This window comes from Corvus brachyrhynchos, unplaced genomic scaffold (genome assembly GCF_000691975.1).
Source record: "Corvus brachyrhynchos isolate BGI_N302 unplaced genomic scaffold, ASM69197v1 scaffold34, whole genome shotgun sequence".
Lineage (NCBI taxonomy): Eukaryota > Metazoa > Chordata > Aves > Passeriformes > Corvidae > Corvus > Corvus brachyrhynchos.
The window spans coordinates 1,172,564-1,189,627 of record NW_008238126.1 but is presented as its reverse complement, the minus strand read 5'-3'; the positions used below and the strand labels follow the sequence as shown (position 1 = coordinate 1,189,627).

The following is a 17,064-nucleotide window of genomic DNA, read 5'->3' as shown; positions in this document are numbered from 1 at the left end:
TTTCCCTCCCTTCCCTTATAGGCTCTGAGCCTACAATTTATCTTGCAGTGAGGTCTCTGCTGCCTCTGAATGCCTGTGCACAGGCCTTGGCAGGGTCTGGGCTTCCTCTGTGGGAGATTCCAGGCTGTTTTTTGCCAGCTTGGACCACGAGCAGACAAAGCAAAAAGCTTTTCCTGGTAAAATAAAGACACTTAAAAAATCGAAACAAACCTCAGCAGCCAATCCAAATCCCAGTTTGAGCAACCTGGTAATTTGTCAGTGCCAAGCGTCAGCCCACTATTAGTCTTTTTCTGGATAGAGATGACAGAGCTCTGTTGACAAGCTGTAGGACTTATTTTGGGAGCTGGCACCTGGCTCCTGGCACGTCCCCCTGATGCCTGTGTCACGCTCCTCAGAGCTGCCTTTGGCTGCACAGAGGTTGGAGCTGGAGCGGGCCTGCCACTCCCAGCCTGCCTGGGTGGGAACCTCGCTCTTTATTCCCATAATTACACGTGCCTGCTGTCCCCTGGGCTGTCTAAGGCTGAACAGAGCTGGCAGGAGGGGTGTCCCAGAGCTCACACACACAGAGCGCCAGGCTTCTCACCCTTCCCCAGAGGGGCTGGAAGGTGCTTTGGCCTCTCTCTCTCAGCCTCCCTCTCCTCCTGCATCCCTCTGCTCCTATCCCCCAGGGCTGTTCCCCTTGTCCTTGCTCAGTGCCACAGTCAGTGCCACTGGATGTGAGTCTGCTCTGTCCCTTCCTGCAAAAGGCCACAGCATCTGATCTGGAGCCTTCCTGCTCCCACTGCAAGAAAATACTTAGCATTTTAATATCTTTTTCACATTTTTAGAAGTAATTTATGTATGAACATACACAGTGCTTAGTAATCATTTCTCAGATGAATGTGGAATTTTTCTAAAATTAAACTATCATTCTTTTCTCTTCACACTTTGCTGTCATATCTTTCTTAATGCAAATCAGTCATTGACTAGAGACACCTACTGTAAGAAGCTATTTTAGCTGTCTGATCGGTTATAAATTGATTTTAGAAGTGAAGACCATTTTGGGGAGATAAGCTGAGATTGGTAGGGAATAGAAAAAAATAATTCAAAGGGGAAGTTGTTATTTGAATGTAAGTGACTATTTACCTCTATGCCAGAGCAAAGGCTGTAATCCAGGGGTCCTATCTCTCGTTCCTCTTGCTTTAACTCTTGGACCACAAATCCTTCACCTGCCCTGGCCCTATACAATGCAGAGCCCTTGAGGACCAGAGACGGGTACCCCAAGGAAAAAATATTTCCCCTTTCAGTCTCCATTTGATACAAGGAACATTATCTCTGAAGGAGCCAGACTACTCTTCTGCTCTGAAGCAAGTCCCTCAGCACAGGAATGAAAAGGAATCCATTATGGTTGGTTTCAGAGAAACCTCTCTTCCCCGCAGTATTTCCTCCTGCTATGCTTCAAGTGCTCTTCAGAGGGAATATTCACATTTTCCAGGCAAAGAACATGGCTTTGCTATCACAGTAGTGGTCTGCACAAAGCGAGAGCAAAGAAAAGAGTGTTCACTGGATGCAACTTGGGAAGTTGGGAAAAATGAGAACTGTTTTCTGGTTTTCTTTTTTCTGCTCTTTATTCTTCAGGGCCAGCTCTGATGTTGTCTACTGGGGCTTGAACAAGGAGCTTAATTTTTAAGGCATGACTTTTCTCTTTGCATTTTTTTATTTTCTGTTACTTGCACTGCCAGTTCTTTGTATGTAATTAAAAGTATGCAAACAGTGGCTGAGTTTTTAAATGAATTCCATTTGAATGAACATGCTTACCAACTTCAAGGTTTGCATGCTGTGCCTATAGGAACAATTGTCATCCTGGCAAGAGTTTTGGGAGTCAGTTTTGAAACCACAAAAAACAAACACTGAAAGCAACTTCTACTACCTACAAGTACTTCTGTGCTTTCCAGGTTTGTTAAACCATTTATTTTTTCCCCTAGCAAATTACAGCTATGCAACACTATTCAGGTTTTGATTACTTATGATCAATCCACCTTGTCAAAGCTTCTGAATACTGTTAGTCAAATGTATTTGAATAAACAAATGCATGTAACAGTTGCAGCAGGTTTATAGATATTCAAAGAGCAGAAAAACAACCTAATAAATCAAATCAATTACAAATTGCCTGTTCCTTGCACAGCTCTATTGTCCCCTGAACACTTGTAATTGAGCAGAAAGGTGAACATTCTTACTTTCATAAGTTTTAAGGAAGCATGTCTTTTTAATGCCTAGGCTTGTGGTTTCTCAGATGTGTACAGGATTTTCTAACATCGTCCATTTAATACAAAATTCAGGGCAGTTATAATCCTCCTCTACTCTTGAGCTAGAAACAGATTCTGGATCGGATTGCAGTTCTGGACTGAGGCCAATTGCTAAAGGCAGCGATTCTTCTGCCCCTCACCTTCCATGCATTAAAAGATACCCCTTGCTGGCTTCCAAGAAAGCTCCCTGGGAACCCAGAGCTGCAGATGCACCAGTGGGAAGGTGCGATGCCTTTGGCAAGGATGTGTGGCATCGCCTGGAGCCACCCCTTTCCACCACCCTGAAAAGGGAAAGCACTTCCCAGTTCCTTCTGACAGCTCTTCACATCAGCTGAGCTCAAAGCCTTCTGCCATCTGTTTGCATCTTAGTTGCAACCTATCAGAGTCTGTTTTGTTAAGAATTCAGCACCGGTGCCCCAGCTACAAGTGAATGCAAGTACATGGCTTTGCTGTAGTGGCACAGGAGCAGCTGCAGGGAGCAGCCTGAGGGGCTGTGTCCCCACTGTCCTGTTTTGTACCAACAACCTGTGGGGTGAGGAGGGGTGGCCCTACTGGCCCCCTGAATCAGGAGACAGATGTGCCACTACAGCCAGAGATGGAAGGATGGCCTCAGTCCATAGCTGAGCGCTGTCCTGTGAGTCAGGAGCTGAAACACCGCTGCAACCCACACCCCTGGGACACAGCTTAGTCCACCTGGAGGGAGCTGTGCCACTTCCAGACTTTCCATCAGACTGTCTGACAGGCAGGTTCTGGCTGTCCCATGGGTGCCCTGTGGGCACAGGCTGTCTGTGGGCAGTGCAATACTGCAAAGCACTTGAGCCCCCATCTGTGTCTTCCACCACACGGCTGCTCTTGCGTGGCCACCTCTGCTTCAGGATCTTGCTCCTTTTGTCTCGGGAGAGGCATGAATTGCACAGGCAGTGACTGTGCTCCATGTGACCTGGAGCTGTGACAACCTCAAGCCACCTGCCTGCAGCCTTCTGTGTCCAGCTCAGCAGGGTTGTTTGAGCTGATGGTTGGGAACGGGTGCATGTGAATCCTTGGGTCACACACGGCACTGTTCCATGCTCTGCCTGACCTCTGCCTCTCTGCCATCCATTTATTCTTGGCTGATCTCTTGGAGACCAGGACGTTCATGTGATTACAGGGATGAGTCTGCAGCTCCTGTCTGGTTGCTGCAGCCAGACACTCACACACACATGTAAACATACACACACATCCCTCTGGGAGCTTGTGCAGGCCTATTGTCACGCCAGTATCTGACTGCCAGACCCCTGGTGTCTCTCTGGTATCCAGCCTTCCCCATAGCTGGCTCCCACACCTCTTATCCTACATGGACTCTTCCAGGACTGGTGTTCCCTAGGGAAAAGCACACAAACACACACTGGTTTCTCCAGCTACTGGCACCCAGACACGCAGGCCCTCTGCTCCATGGCTTCACTCCAGCTGCTGCACACAGACACATGCACACAGAACATGCTCCCTCACTCAGGAAAGCAGTAAGACATGCAATTTAAAAAGAAAATCAGGGCATCACAAAACAACCATAATGACCAGCAGCACGGTCACATGCAACTAGCTCTTTTTATCCACTGATCTCTGTATTTTCCATGCTTCTTCCTTCACAAGCAACCTTCAACCTCCTGTTCTTGCCTTTGGTCTTTACCCTTAAAACCCCGTAAGTCTCACACATTCCCACTAACTCCTTTAAGACATCCTGCAGTAAACTTTACACCATTTCCCAAATGCCCTTGCCACAATGAGTCCTGAACACCTGGAGGCAATAACCCTGCTCATTCTACAAGGCTGTCTGCTGACAGCAGCTCCTGAAGACTGCTCCAACCCCCAAACCATGGCTGGGCTGTTGTGTGCTGAGGTCCCTGGCAGTACTCAGGACCAGGTGCTACAGGGTTTGCTCTGCTTGGTACTGTGCTCTGCCCATCTCCAGGCCTTCGTGCTTGTGGTGATTAGCCCTTCATCACATCAACTAACAGTTCCTACCACTGTAAATGTGAGTGGCTCTCAGAAGAGTAATCCCTGAATTTACACCGTTGCCAGCAGATCTGAAGTTTGATCTTCAGAAATCATGTGACTCCTGAGTCTTCTGTGCTCATTTGATAGACTTCGACTTCTTCAGCCACTACAGTTTTTACAGTCACACGTGGAAAAAGTCATCTCCTGAAGCACATTCACTGCTGCTTTTTAGGAAGTCACATTACGAGGTTAATGAGGAATGTGAACAGCATTTAAAGGCTAAACAGTCTGGACCATCTCATGCCTCATTCAGTAACAGGAGAGGAAGGCAACTTCTACCTTTGACTTTCTTGGTAAGGCATTGTGCTGCTGCTTCCTTCTGCACCTGAGCAGTGTGTGTGAGAATGCTGTTTGCCTTCAGGAGGTGACTGGGACAATACCTGATACTGTGTAAGCGGAGTTGTTTTTCTGTTGCTCTTTGAAAGACTATATCCAGAAAATTTAAGACTCTATGCAGAAAACTTGCAATTTGTTGCTGTAAGATGTAAACAGGGGACACTCAATATCAGAGACAACCTGCAGGGTTAGGGATGGGATGGATCCTTCAGGTTACAGACCAGCAGAACACACCAGGGATGCAGTGCATGCAGGAGAGGACCTGGCAAAACAGTAATTTGTTGTCATATTAAAAGCAATCCAGCAATAAATCGCCATTGTGCAGACCACCTGCCCTCTGCCATCTCCCCCAGAACAGGCAGGGATGTTAGGTACCAACAGCTCTGGAAATATTGAATCTGCCAATATAAATGTTTTGATTAAACTCTGTGCAAAGGCCATGTGCATAAACTCACGGGATACACGGAAACATTCCCAGGGTGGTGACTTCAAAACCATTTGCAATCTTCTGTTTACTATTGGCAAACATTTCCAGGAGACTTGTTTGTGAGGAGTATGTGTAGAATTTGGCACCAGAGCTTGAGGCTTTATCCAGCAGCTGCTGAAGGGATGGCACAATACCTGTGTTGCCAGGCTTGACACAGTTAGAGATGAAGCACTTCTTTAGATTAGTATGGAATTAATTCCTTTCTTGGCTACAGAATAGTTATATTTGATTTTGCCTGCTTGGAAATGATGCTTGAATGGATCAACAATGCTTATGATAATATTTGCCAAGAGCATTTTGTTTGAGTCTTTTACTCATTTTTACTCATTTTTATAAATCATGCGTCAGTTTTGAGTATAATGCAGATAACGAAAAGGTGTTGAAAACCAAAACCCAGTAGCTTTTTGCATTTCTTACATTCATTTCATAGACTTTATATTGGAATGAATGAAGTTGTCTAGAGAAGCAGGCCAGATGTGATTTTAAAATTCCATCACTAGTTTGATTATCTGGGCTCTTTTGTATAATAAACTATTTTGGAAGACAGGTCTACTTGTTAGCCAGTGAGTTACTAACGCCATTTTAAAAATGACTGATGGTATCAGGAGCACGGAGGCTGGTGAGGAATACCTTGGTGCATCCAGTACAAACACACAGTCTACAGTAGCTGTAGATATGGGTTGCAAGACTCAGCAGTGGAGAAAAGTTGAATAAGTCACTCCTTGTCCAATTCTTTTTCAAATACAGAGGGAAATGCATTTGGCAGATAAAAGAGATGACATTACTCTCTAGAGCTCAGGCACATGTCTCTGCTCCCAGCCAAGCAGCAATCACTGTGACGAACTCAACTCCTCAAACTTTGCAGTGAGGAGGCAGGTGAGACAATTATTGTGCTTGTCCTCCAGCTCTGGGATGGTGGATTAAAACATTATAGACACTGCTGAAAACAGTGGTTTTTTTTGGAGTTCAGCAAATCTATTTCTTGCCAGTGCAAGAAATTCCAGAAAACTGGAATGCGGACCTGGGAAAGATTCACTTAGAACAACAAAGTATATTTTGTCTTGGTACTTGCATATAGGCAAGCCACCAGTTGTCTGAGTGCCTTTTAGAGAGGCAACACTGTTGATACTTTTGAAGACAGAGGAATTCTGGGAATTTAGGACGTAGGCAAAGGGATTATATTCAATAGAATTTTGCTGATCTCGAGCGAAAGCAGGAGCTTTCACCACAGCTTTCAAAATCTGCAGGGATTCTTGAGTCACCTGTGCACCCCTGAAACTGCACCAGCAGATACCAATGACTGCTGTTTGCTACTCTGCTGTGACAAATGGGGTGAAGCCGGCTCTGGTTATCTTCTGCCATACGAAGGGTATTTACTGTGGCTTGCACTGATAATGCTCCACCATGCACGAGGCTGGAAATGGTCCTTGCAACAGGTGAGCTACTCTCACCTGTCTGAACAATGAATGGCTGCATAAATGATGCCAAAGAGAATTGCAGTTGGGGAATGCCTGGGCTACAGCATCCACAGCTACTGTGACTCTTAGCAAATACAGGTGCATCCTTGGCTGCCAAGGCAAGGACTTTTTGTACCTTCATTATGAACTGAAGTAAAAAAAAAGTGCAGAAGCTGCAAACTGGAGGTTGCAATTGAAATACAAATCATCAAGAGCGAGATGGAGCTCAGAATAACTTCACTGAAGATGTAGAGGGGAAAAAAATAGACAGTGGAAATTAAGTAAAATACATGGGGCTTTTGTGTATATGTAAGCAGTGAATTTTATGTGGTACTCATGTTTTTTAAGAATTTCTTTTGAGCTATACATTTGAAAATTAAAAAAAAAAAAAAATTACCAAATGAAGGGCTGCTGCCATTAGGCATATTCTCACCATGAGTAAGCCATCACTTAGAAAAGGTCATATCTAGATGAAACCTATGAAGAAACTTGCCACCAAAACACATCTTTATTATTTTTCATGACAAGCAGTGACAATGGCTGAAGTTTCTCACCTTGCTTCACAACTAAATAGTGCATCATTTCTGTCATCAAAGGAGCTGAGCTTTCTGGCCTTTGAGGGAGGCCAGAACACGTGCTCTTTAGCCAGTAGTATTTTTTTTGTGGTGGGCCTATTTGAAGGTTTTGATGTGTATTTTTGTTGTTGGAGTTGTGTTATTTGCCTTATTTTTGCTAGGCTGTTACATGACACTTTTGTTGGAATTCATTGCAAATATGCCCACATTATATATAATTGGCATATGTGAAATAGATGCAGAGGTACTAAAAGTAACAGAAATGTCAACAGCAATTGTGTAAAAAGACAGCTACTGCTGATTTACACTTCTAAAGAGTAATTGCATTTAACAAATGATTAGCCAAATGAAAATGTGGTTGTACCTAGAAATATTTTTAAATACAAATTTTGTCTGTAGACTTTCCTGTTTCTAGCTGAATTAGTGCAACGTAGAAGTTGATTAGAATTCTCTAACAGTGAACCTAGAGGCTGAATCCTGTTGTTACATTCTATTTTCTTGAATAGTAAAATGATGAACAGTGCAGGTAATGTGAGATAGAGCAATATTCCTTTATTTAATTTTGCAATTTAAAGTTAAGAACATTTTGGTTAATGGAAAGTGAAGATAGTGTTAAGGAGGTTATAATTTCTTGGCGATTTATATGGCAATGGGATTGTATTGTAAAGCACTGAGTTAGAAAAACTGACATGTTAAGTCTCCTTAACTCTCAGGCACTGCAGAATTGCCCTTGGTTCTAGTTGAATAACACATAGTGGCTGACATAAACAAGGTACAAACTGTGTCAGGATTCATTTAGGACTCCCAGGTGGGAAAATTTGAGTTGGTTTTCAAAGAAGAGTCTATTATCCCTTGGTAACTGGGAACATTACATATGAAAACTCTGGCATCTAAAATGAGTAATCTTAAATCCAGCCAGTGCTGGCTGGCAATGCCATATTCAACTTGTTGAGCTAATCATTGCCTTAAATTACCAGCTATCCTTTTTTTAATGGTAGCCATTTCTCAGATGCTCTAGTGAGGTGTTTTCTTAGTAGTGATGCAAATTTAGCAAATTCCTGTTAGTGATATGATGATGTTTTATTGCTAAAAAAACAAGAATAAGAGAAAAACCCCCGACTTGCTGGTTGTGTTATTTCATCATTTCTAAGATAACTCCTCTAGCAGACTGCAAATTCCCTGAGACAAATACTTTTATGTTTATATTTGTAATCTGCCATTCAGACCAATGGGACAGTGTAGTCCATAAACAACAACAGAATGTCAGTTAATTTCAGATTATAGAATGAATAAGAAAGTCAGTCTGTAATTTTGCTTTCTAGGCACAGTTATCTGAGATTTTATGTGGTGATTATCATTAAAGCAGCAAAAATTTCATGTGATCTCCTGCCAGCAAAATATCCACAATCAGTCTAAATTAAAAGCCTCTGAGGACTTGCTGGATATTTCGTTTTTTTATGTAAGCGTGTGCTGTTGTTTTATTCTGACAAACCTAATCAACATATTAATCCAACAACTAAAAAAATATTATTTTTCCTAATCTTATGTAAATGAATAAGTGCTTACTAGGATGCATCAGCAATACATATTATCTAGCATGGAGGTAATGCTGTTTTATCAGAAAATAAAGGCATATTGGTGTGATAGCAATTTCATCTACTTCTAAAACATATAAAGGATAGTGAAAATCTGAAGATGAAGATAATGAGAGTTTCTGAAGCTCAGAATGCCAGAACATCAGTGCTGCAAGATAAGCAACAGCCTCTTATCTTCAGATGTGTTACATGAAGCTGCCTGCTAGAATAAAACCAGTGAAAAGTCATATTTTCAATATTTTTTTCTAATTTTTATTACTGTTTCAAATACTACTCCCTTTAATTATGGCAACAGCTGTTGGCAGCATTGTACAATATGTGTCTGCACAATATGTGTTCTCTTACATTTTGTTCTGCAGAGAGTGGGGCTTGGATTTATTTTTATTTAAAGCTAAAGAAAGGATTTTCTATGCTGTTAAATAACTGGAATGCTTAAAAATTCACCTCACAAGGCATGAGGAGGGCCCACAGTTCGAATGCACCACACAATGTCAAGAGAAGTGTCTTTCCCTCTTCACTGTGAAGTAGGAATATTTTTAAACAAAGAGTAAGTGACAATCACATGTATTTTATAGCTTGCTCAAACATTAGTCAAACATCTGCCATACAGTAATGCTGTGATGTGAACTGCAGTCAACTAAGGATTGTCCCTACCAGAAAAATTGAATTGATAGATTTATTGGAAAAACCCACAGAAGATGCAAACTTCAGTTTGACCCTGTTTTCTGCCTTCATTGCTCATTTTGTACATGCATATACATACATATATATAAATATATAAATACATTCTATGTGCTTCCAGGCCAAAAGCTGAAATGAAATGACATTCATGTAGGGATATGGACTCTGGGCAATATTAAAGAAAAGTCCTGTGTGCCTGTGAAATCCAGATCCCCTTTTCCAGTGATATCTGGGGAATGCCAAGTGACTTAAAGATAACATTTAGGCTTTGCTGGCCTGCTTGCCCTTGTCTGAGCATGATGCCATTTAAGCATCATTTTCACTCCTCCCCGCTGACCCTCCTTTGTCCCTTCTGTCTCCCTGTCACTGGCTGTTTCGCTGCCAACAAAAATGTCTAATGATCTGAAAAATGATCTGAACTGGCTGTTTCCATCTGGATCTGTTCCGTGACGTGTCTCCCAGTGTGACCACATGCAGCTGTGCCGCCGTGGGTGTAGCAGTGGGAATGATTTTAGCTGGGCGAAGTCGATCTGTCACCACCCATGAGACCATGGCCTCAGCCATTTTTTACCATTTTTCTCCTTGATCTCACTCCAGCAATTAACTCATCAGCTACTGGCACCGTGTCTCCTATCATTCTTGAGCAGCTTTTGATATCCACAGAGACTCTGCTGGGAATTGGGAAGCAGAAGGAAAAGCAGAATCAGGCTGCCCCTTTCAGGGAAGGGCTACCCTGTGCAGGGTGTCCCTCATGCTGTGGTGGCAGAAAGATGCTCTTTGTCAGGCTCCAAGCTTGGTTGCTGCTTTCCAGTGAGCCCAGCCTGCATTTCACCTCCCAGAAGCCCAACTGCAGCAGGAGCCCTGACTCATCTATCAGTCTTGGTTCATTGCTAAGTCTGAGGTGACCCAAGAAAACTTCAGGTTTGGGCACTCACTGGCAGCTGAATAGCAGCCTTGAACATGCTGTTTGCATATAAATTGTAGTCTTAGGTGAGCAAAATGATCAATTGGTGTCAGAGTGTCTTTCAGGATATGTTCTCACTTCTTCCTGGTGAAAGCCAAGACTTGAAGGTAAAACTTCAGTCATGGAAGAAAAGACATGGCCAGAGACTGCCCACAGGGACAGCTATTGGCTCACAGAGGAACATAAAATGTATTTTTCCACCTTCTCAGTTTCCTCTAAGTCAATGAAATTATAATCTGACCGTTTTATTCTGATAACCTTTGAAAAGGAGTCAGGCTTGCCAAAAACCTCTGCTAATACACCGAAGGAAGCAAGTCATAACACATGTTTTGGATCAAACAGTAACATTCTGTTGCACACATCTAAAACACAGTGGAGGGAACACAGAGTGGCTTTCGAGTGTGCCTGGGGATATGAATCACATATTAGCTCAATATTTGCCCAAAGTGTATAAATCACCAGGATTCAGGCAGCTAAATTTTGTTTATAAGAGCTGCACAAGTAAATGTGTATACTGCAGCCTTGCTTTTCTTAGCTGGGCAATTTGAAGCTCTACCTATACACCAACTAATATTTAGTGGTTTTTTCCCTTCTTTTTGAACAAGGAAATTGTGTAAATAACACAAAAATGAAAGAAATGTTCCGCCTCAGAGACAGCAAAACATCGGCAGTGCAACCAAGTTTGACATTCTCATAGATTTGGCTTGGCAACATCGACAGCAATAAGCAACAGATCTATTTCATGTAAATTTAGCACTAGACATCAAAAAAATTGGTGATTGGTGTCATGTAAAGTTGCCTCGAGAAGAGTTTGGTCAGTCTGGTGAAGATCATGTGCATTTGTGTGAGTCAGTTGACTACTGACTGAAAAGCAGTGTGTGGGGTGGGGCAGCAAGTTTTTGGCTTTGTGGTACTGGGAGAAGAAGGTGAAGGTTTTCTGTCTCCTGTCTGATGGCCCTCTGGCAACTTGTGATCCTTTTGGGCACTTCAAACCAAACCTGAGAAGGGGGAGTTTCTCCAGCTATCCTAATTAATCAATTCCACCAGGTGGGTAAAGGACAGAGGTCTTCTTCATGACTTGTCTGAACAAATTAGTGCTCTGTGTTGGGTTTGGCAGCCCCAGAGCTGCCCAGGTGGCAGACCAACTCTCCAATCTGTTTTTCCACCCTAGTCCCACTGTCCCCTGCCCAGGTGTCAAGACAGAAAAGAGCAGCAAGGGCATGAAGGAGAAATGGAGTCACCAGAAAGCCTGGGAGATGTGAAGGCAACTGGGGATAACTGCAAGGCAAAATATTACAGGGACATGTACAGCACAGAGGGGACATGTGGTGAACTTACAGTGCTGGAAGCAGAGAGGCGTTGTTTGGGGTTAAAAAGGAAAGCTCTAGGACATTGAACTGCAGGAAATCAAGGTTCAGTAGTTCTGCTCCTCAGGGAACAACTTGTCTTCAGAGCTTGACAGTATTGCATTGTGGTTAAATGTGTCTGGAGGGATGGGTTTATTGCTATCATGATATATGGATCTCCTCCAGATACTTATCTCAGAGGTTGTGGAGGGGTTCAGTTAGCAATGGCAGGCTATAAATGGGGGAGGAGAAGGATGTCAAGCTTAACAGCAGGGAGGAAGGAAAGCTAAAATAATAAATATTGATTTGGAGTACGTCTCTTATTATCTCTGAGTGAACAGGAAAATGTTATAATAACGTGATATGTATGTGAACCATAAATTATCCATGTGGAGCTTTCTGCATTGGTGTTGACTAATCAATGAACCATCCTGGGGAGTGGTTGGCTGTGCTGCTCATTCAACAGCTTGAGTTCAGTACTGTATTTCATTGCAGTCCTGCAGGCTGTACATTTTTATTAGTTTATAGGCATTTGTGGGATGAGTGCCCTAGACTCAAGGAAATCACTTTTGCCAGGTGGTTTGAGTCAGTGAGAGACTTGTCCTAACTTTGGTGATCCTTTGCTCTGTTCCTGCCTGTACAGCTGAAGAGAGCTGAGTAAATCCTGATGACAGCAGACATTTGACTGAGTTAAAATCTTCCATATGGGTTTTGACCATGCACTGAAAAGGAGTTGTAAAGCCAAGCCAAGCACTGGACATGCAAATTGAATGCTGTGTTAACCTATTGGTGAGAGATGCTTTTGGAATAGGGACTTAATTTTTGCATCTGAGATTTATTTGGACTTTAACAGGAAGTCTCCACTCTCCCGGACATGCAGCTTGCATTTCTTCATGTTCAAATTGAGGTGCTAAAGTCTCAGGACCCAGGGATTACATGTGCAGACACTTCATTGCTTCAAATTCATTTAAAAAGCCATGCAATTTTTGATTAGAAAGTGTCCTTCGTGTGGAACAACATGAAAAGGAAAGTAAGATTTATTGTCCAAAAAACAATGCCCAAGTAAAAAATTAATAATGTGACAGCTTGTAATTCCTTAATACATAGATCAGATGGAGGAAATGTTAATGATGCTATGAATATCAAGTTTTCCCCATGCCAGAGTCAAGGTGGAAAAGTCAACCAAAAAGCCAGTGGCAGATGTTCACCATGTGGTCACATGTCCTTTTTTTTGGGGTCTGGTGGGCAGATCAATATATGCAGCTAAAGCATTGTCATCTCCTTAAGTCTAATATGGTGTCAATGCCTTAGTTGAGTATTGAAGAGGATATATTAAAGTTATTTGTGTCTCTTAGAGTGTTATTTCGTGCTACTTGCAGAAAGACATGGTGGGTTTAGGGTACACCTATGCTGGCATTATGTGTAAGCATCCCAGTTACACTTTTGTCCAGTTTCCATTTTTTTTAAAAGCTTTGCTTAGATTCAGCAATTACAGTGCCATTCTGAGATGAACCAGGTCTGCTTAAATTTGGGATATTTTCCGATTTTGGTAACCTTTCTGTCCTACAGAATTTGAGCTACAGGCTGACTGAAGGATGCACCTTCACCTGCCCACATGTGACACAAAGGAGGACTTTCTTTTACATTTTCCACTCTAAAATTGCACTGTTTTGCTTATTCAGCATAGCTTGTGAGGCTCAGGCCATCTCTTGACTGTGTACAAAGTATGTGGATGCTGAGAAAGTACATTTAGTTCCACCTGAGTTCCCTGAATTGTGCAGGTACAGTCCTTGTGCAGGGGCTGTGTGTGACTCTCCCAGGCAGAGTCTGGCAGCAGATCCACGATCAGACACCAGCCCAAGCCTGAGAAGCTGTGAATCCTTCCCTCTCCCTCTTGTAGTGGGAAACACTGCTGCAGAAATCAGCTATTGTATTTGTCTGCACAGGAGGGTGACACAGACAAAGATCAAAGCCAATTAACTGGTGCAAAATCAGATTGCATCATTAGCAATAAAAAAATAGGATGCTTTGGTTTTAGGCCTTTTTTTTTTTTATCTATGGCATCGGATTTATACTATTTCTTCTCTCAATTTATGAATTTTTGTATTTTTTTTATTCTGTGTACTGGTCTGTGGAATTGTGTGCAGAAATGTCTCTATCATGGTGTAATTTGCCTGTATGGTGGTGCATGGGCCAAGAAATGTGCTGTGTTCAAGGCTTTGAACTTGAAACACATTTGAAGGGTCTGATTTTGCCCAACGTGTGAAAATCAGATCCCTGTAAAGTTCCACATGTTAGATGCCTAAGATGAGTTCATGCAGGACCAGTGACCACTAAGAAATGTATTTCTCCTTACCAGATCTCCTCAATTAGGAGGAGACATTGTAAGAGACAAATTATGGGTTTTGTTTAAGTTATTTTCCTTTATTAGAGCACTGCTACTCTGAGTATTTGGGAAGGGTTGCTTCTACTGGTGCTCTTTGCTGTTGGGACTCCAGTGCAAATAACCAGCATCTGCCACCATTAGGGTTTTTTTCTGAACATTGTTCTGTCTGACATTACACAGTTTTTCAAAAGGAATTCTTGTAAACGTTTGAAACACCAAAGTCTGACTGCTTTGAAATTTTAAGTGTCAAATATTTCTTCAAAACTGGGGACAGTAAAATGAAAGCTTAACAGCCACCTCTGCCCACACAAACAATTTTTTTTGCATTTTCAAATGTTTCTGCTGCTGGTTGCTATTGGAACTTTGGAAAGTCTTTCTAGTGCTTGCAGTGTGGCACAAAGATGGGACTGTTTCATTTTTCATTTTCAAAGACGAGGAAATTTCAAAATTATTGAAGGCAATAAAAAGGAAAATGAAAAGCAAAACCAGAACAATTTTGATGTTATTGATTTTACAGTGCCAGTGTGAAAAGGAAACAGGGAAAAAAGGAGAAAGTCTCTCTCTGTGTATGTATCTTGAATTTATCAGGTTTCACATTTGAAGGGTTTTTTTTGTTTGTTATTTTTTTGTTTGTTTTTTTTTGTTTTTTTTTTTGTTTGTTTTTTATTTTTTGTTTTTTTGTGGAAGATTCTGATTAACAATAAAAGCAATTCTTCTTTGAAATCCAAATTTTAGTTTTCAGATAGTTTTGAGAATAAGTCTGGCTTGTTTTTAGGAAAAAAGAATCTCTTCTAGATATGAAGTGAAATGTCTTTTGATATCTAAGGAATGCTACATTTGGACAGTTAAGTTAGAAATAACTAATAATATGCTCATTGATTATATGTCTTTGAATCCAACAATCCTCCTTTACTGAATTATGAGAGAAAATTAATTAAACCCACTTGCTAGAAAGAGCTATTTTGTGCCTCTTCCTGTAAGCTAAGAATGTCTTCTGCAAATATGAATAAAGACTATTAATGTTACATGCACTGAATTTCAAGGAAATTTCTTGCAATATGTAAAAGTAATCATGTGCAAATGTGTTTGCAGACTGGAACTGTATTCTCACCCAAATATATAATGCAGTTTCCAGGTGGTAGCTATCTGATACTATGTCTATTTTTGTTTTAAGACAATGAATACTCAGCAGCAGAGTAATACTGCTCACTGCCTTTTGCTTCTAATATTGTTCATGGCAGAAATCCAATTTATACAGTGCAAATAATCATTATTTCCAATAGGTTGAGGATCTTTCCTGGCAAGAGCATAACCAATGCCTTCTACTCCTACTTGTGTCATTCATGGTATTTCAGTGATGTGAGTTAGCATATAAAATCCATTACCCATGGAAAGATTGTGGGAGTGGGGGGGAGAAAAAAGAGAAAAGAACACAGGGAACATTCCTAGTGCTGCCAGGCACAGGGAATTAAAGCAAATAGCAAAGAAGGTGGAAAAAATGTGACAAGGAAGTTTAATACTTTGAAGAAGTACAGGGAGCTCGTGGCCCTGGGGATGGTTCAGTGCCCTCACATCATGCAGGGGAGTCAGCTGTTGTTCGGCAGCACTTTTACCAGGGGCTTGCCACAGTCCCAAGCCCTTTCCTAGATTGCTCTGGATGCATAAAGAGAGGACTTCAGCAGCAGTCCCTTTCTCACCTGGAAGGCTGCAGGCACTCAGTGCCAAGCATTGCTCCTCAATTGTCTTTTGCACGAAGCCTCCAGCAGGATGCTAAAGCAGAGCATGTTTTCATCGCCGACTTTGCAAATGGGAGTGACTCATGTGCCATCTGTTTTGTCCCTCCACCACATCATATGCGCTCCCTGTTTGTGCTGGATAATGCATTTGCCATCTATTAAAGGGAGAGGAAACTTTGGAACAGCCAAAACAAACATGCCTGAGAAAGGCTGAAGTTTTTGAAGGGGTCTGGTGGGAAAGCCACTGCCACTCTCGGTTTCCACTGAAACATGTGGTTCTGGGGCAAGGACGTGCCAAGTGACAACCCATGCATATCTGGCAGTGAGCCAGGGATTCCTCAGTGTGCTGATTTGCACAAATTTGGAGGAAAATATCCTCTGATAGAAGGCAGGTTACAACCAGCCCTCCCCCACCAGGTTTGGGGAAAAAAAAGAAATTTTCCTCGGAGGAAAGTGAAAGAGATAAAAACTATTTAGTTAACAAACACACAGAAAAAGGATAATAATGCTAATTAATAAAACCTCTCGCTGTGCAGTGAAACCTGGGAAGATTTCAGAGTCCTTCTGTAGGTGTTGTCTCTCTCCTCCTCCTTGGAGCTGGGTTAGTGTGGGCCCACCTCCAGGGCCTCGGTGGAAAATTCTCCCGATGTGTTCTGATGTTGAAACAGTCCAGAAGAGAAGAAGGGAAAAAAACCCTGAAGATCCAGGAAAACAAAATTCAACTCTCCATCTCCCTCTGGAGGAAAGGAGCTGAAAGCTGGCTGAAAAGCAAGAAGGGTGCTTCCTCTGCTCTTCTCCCCACAGCAGGAGAACGCAGAGGAGTGTGTATCTGTGTCCTTGAACAACTGCTTTGAAAAGTTTGCTTGGATTTTTTTCCTCTCCCCCCTCTCAGGCTCAGTTTAAAGGCACAGAAAGGCACAAAATTAGTTTCTGGGCATAGAGCAGCGATAGGGGATACAACATCATAAAGTCACCCCAAGACACTTGGTGTCCAAGGCACAGACGGGAGCAATAAAGGAAAAGGGACAACTGTCAGGTTCAGAAAGGCTGAGGAGATATTCAGCACCTCCCTGAGTGGTGAGACTTGCTGTAGGATGCTGAAATCTTATCTGGGACTTGAAAGGTGCTTGAATAAATGAATGGAAAAAAATTTCCATCAAGAGAACCAAAACACAATGGCAG

At 42.2% G+C, this 17,064-nt stretch overlaps 1 long non-coding RNA gene across 1 annotated transcript in view; it reads left to right on the top strand.

The window, feature by feature from the left end:
- The first annotated feature begins 11,315 nt into the window (after window positions 1-11,315).
- LOC108446546 overlaps window positions 11,316-17,064 on the top strand; it is a 10,248-nt gene continuing 4,499 nt past the window's right edge. The window contains exon 1 of the long non-coding RNA XR_001861754.1: window positions 11,316-11,461. This is a non-coding gene — a long non-coding RNA (uncharacterized LOC108446546). The remainder of the gene's footprint in view (window positions 11,462-17,064) is intronic.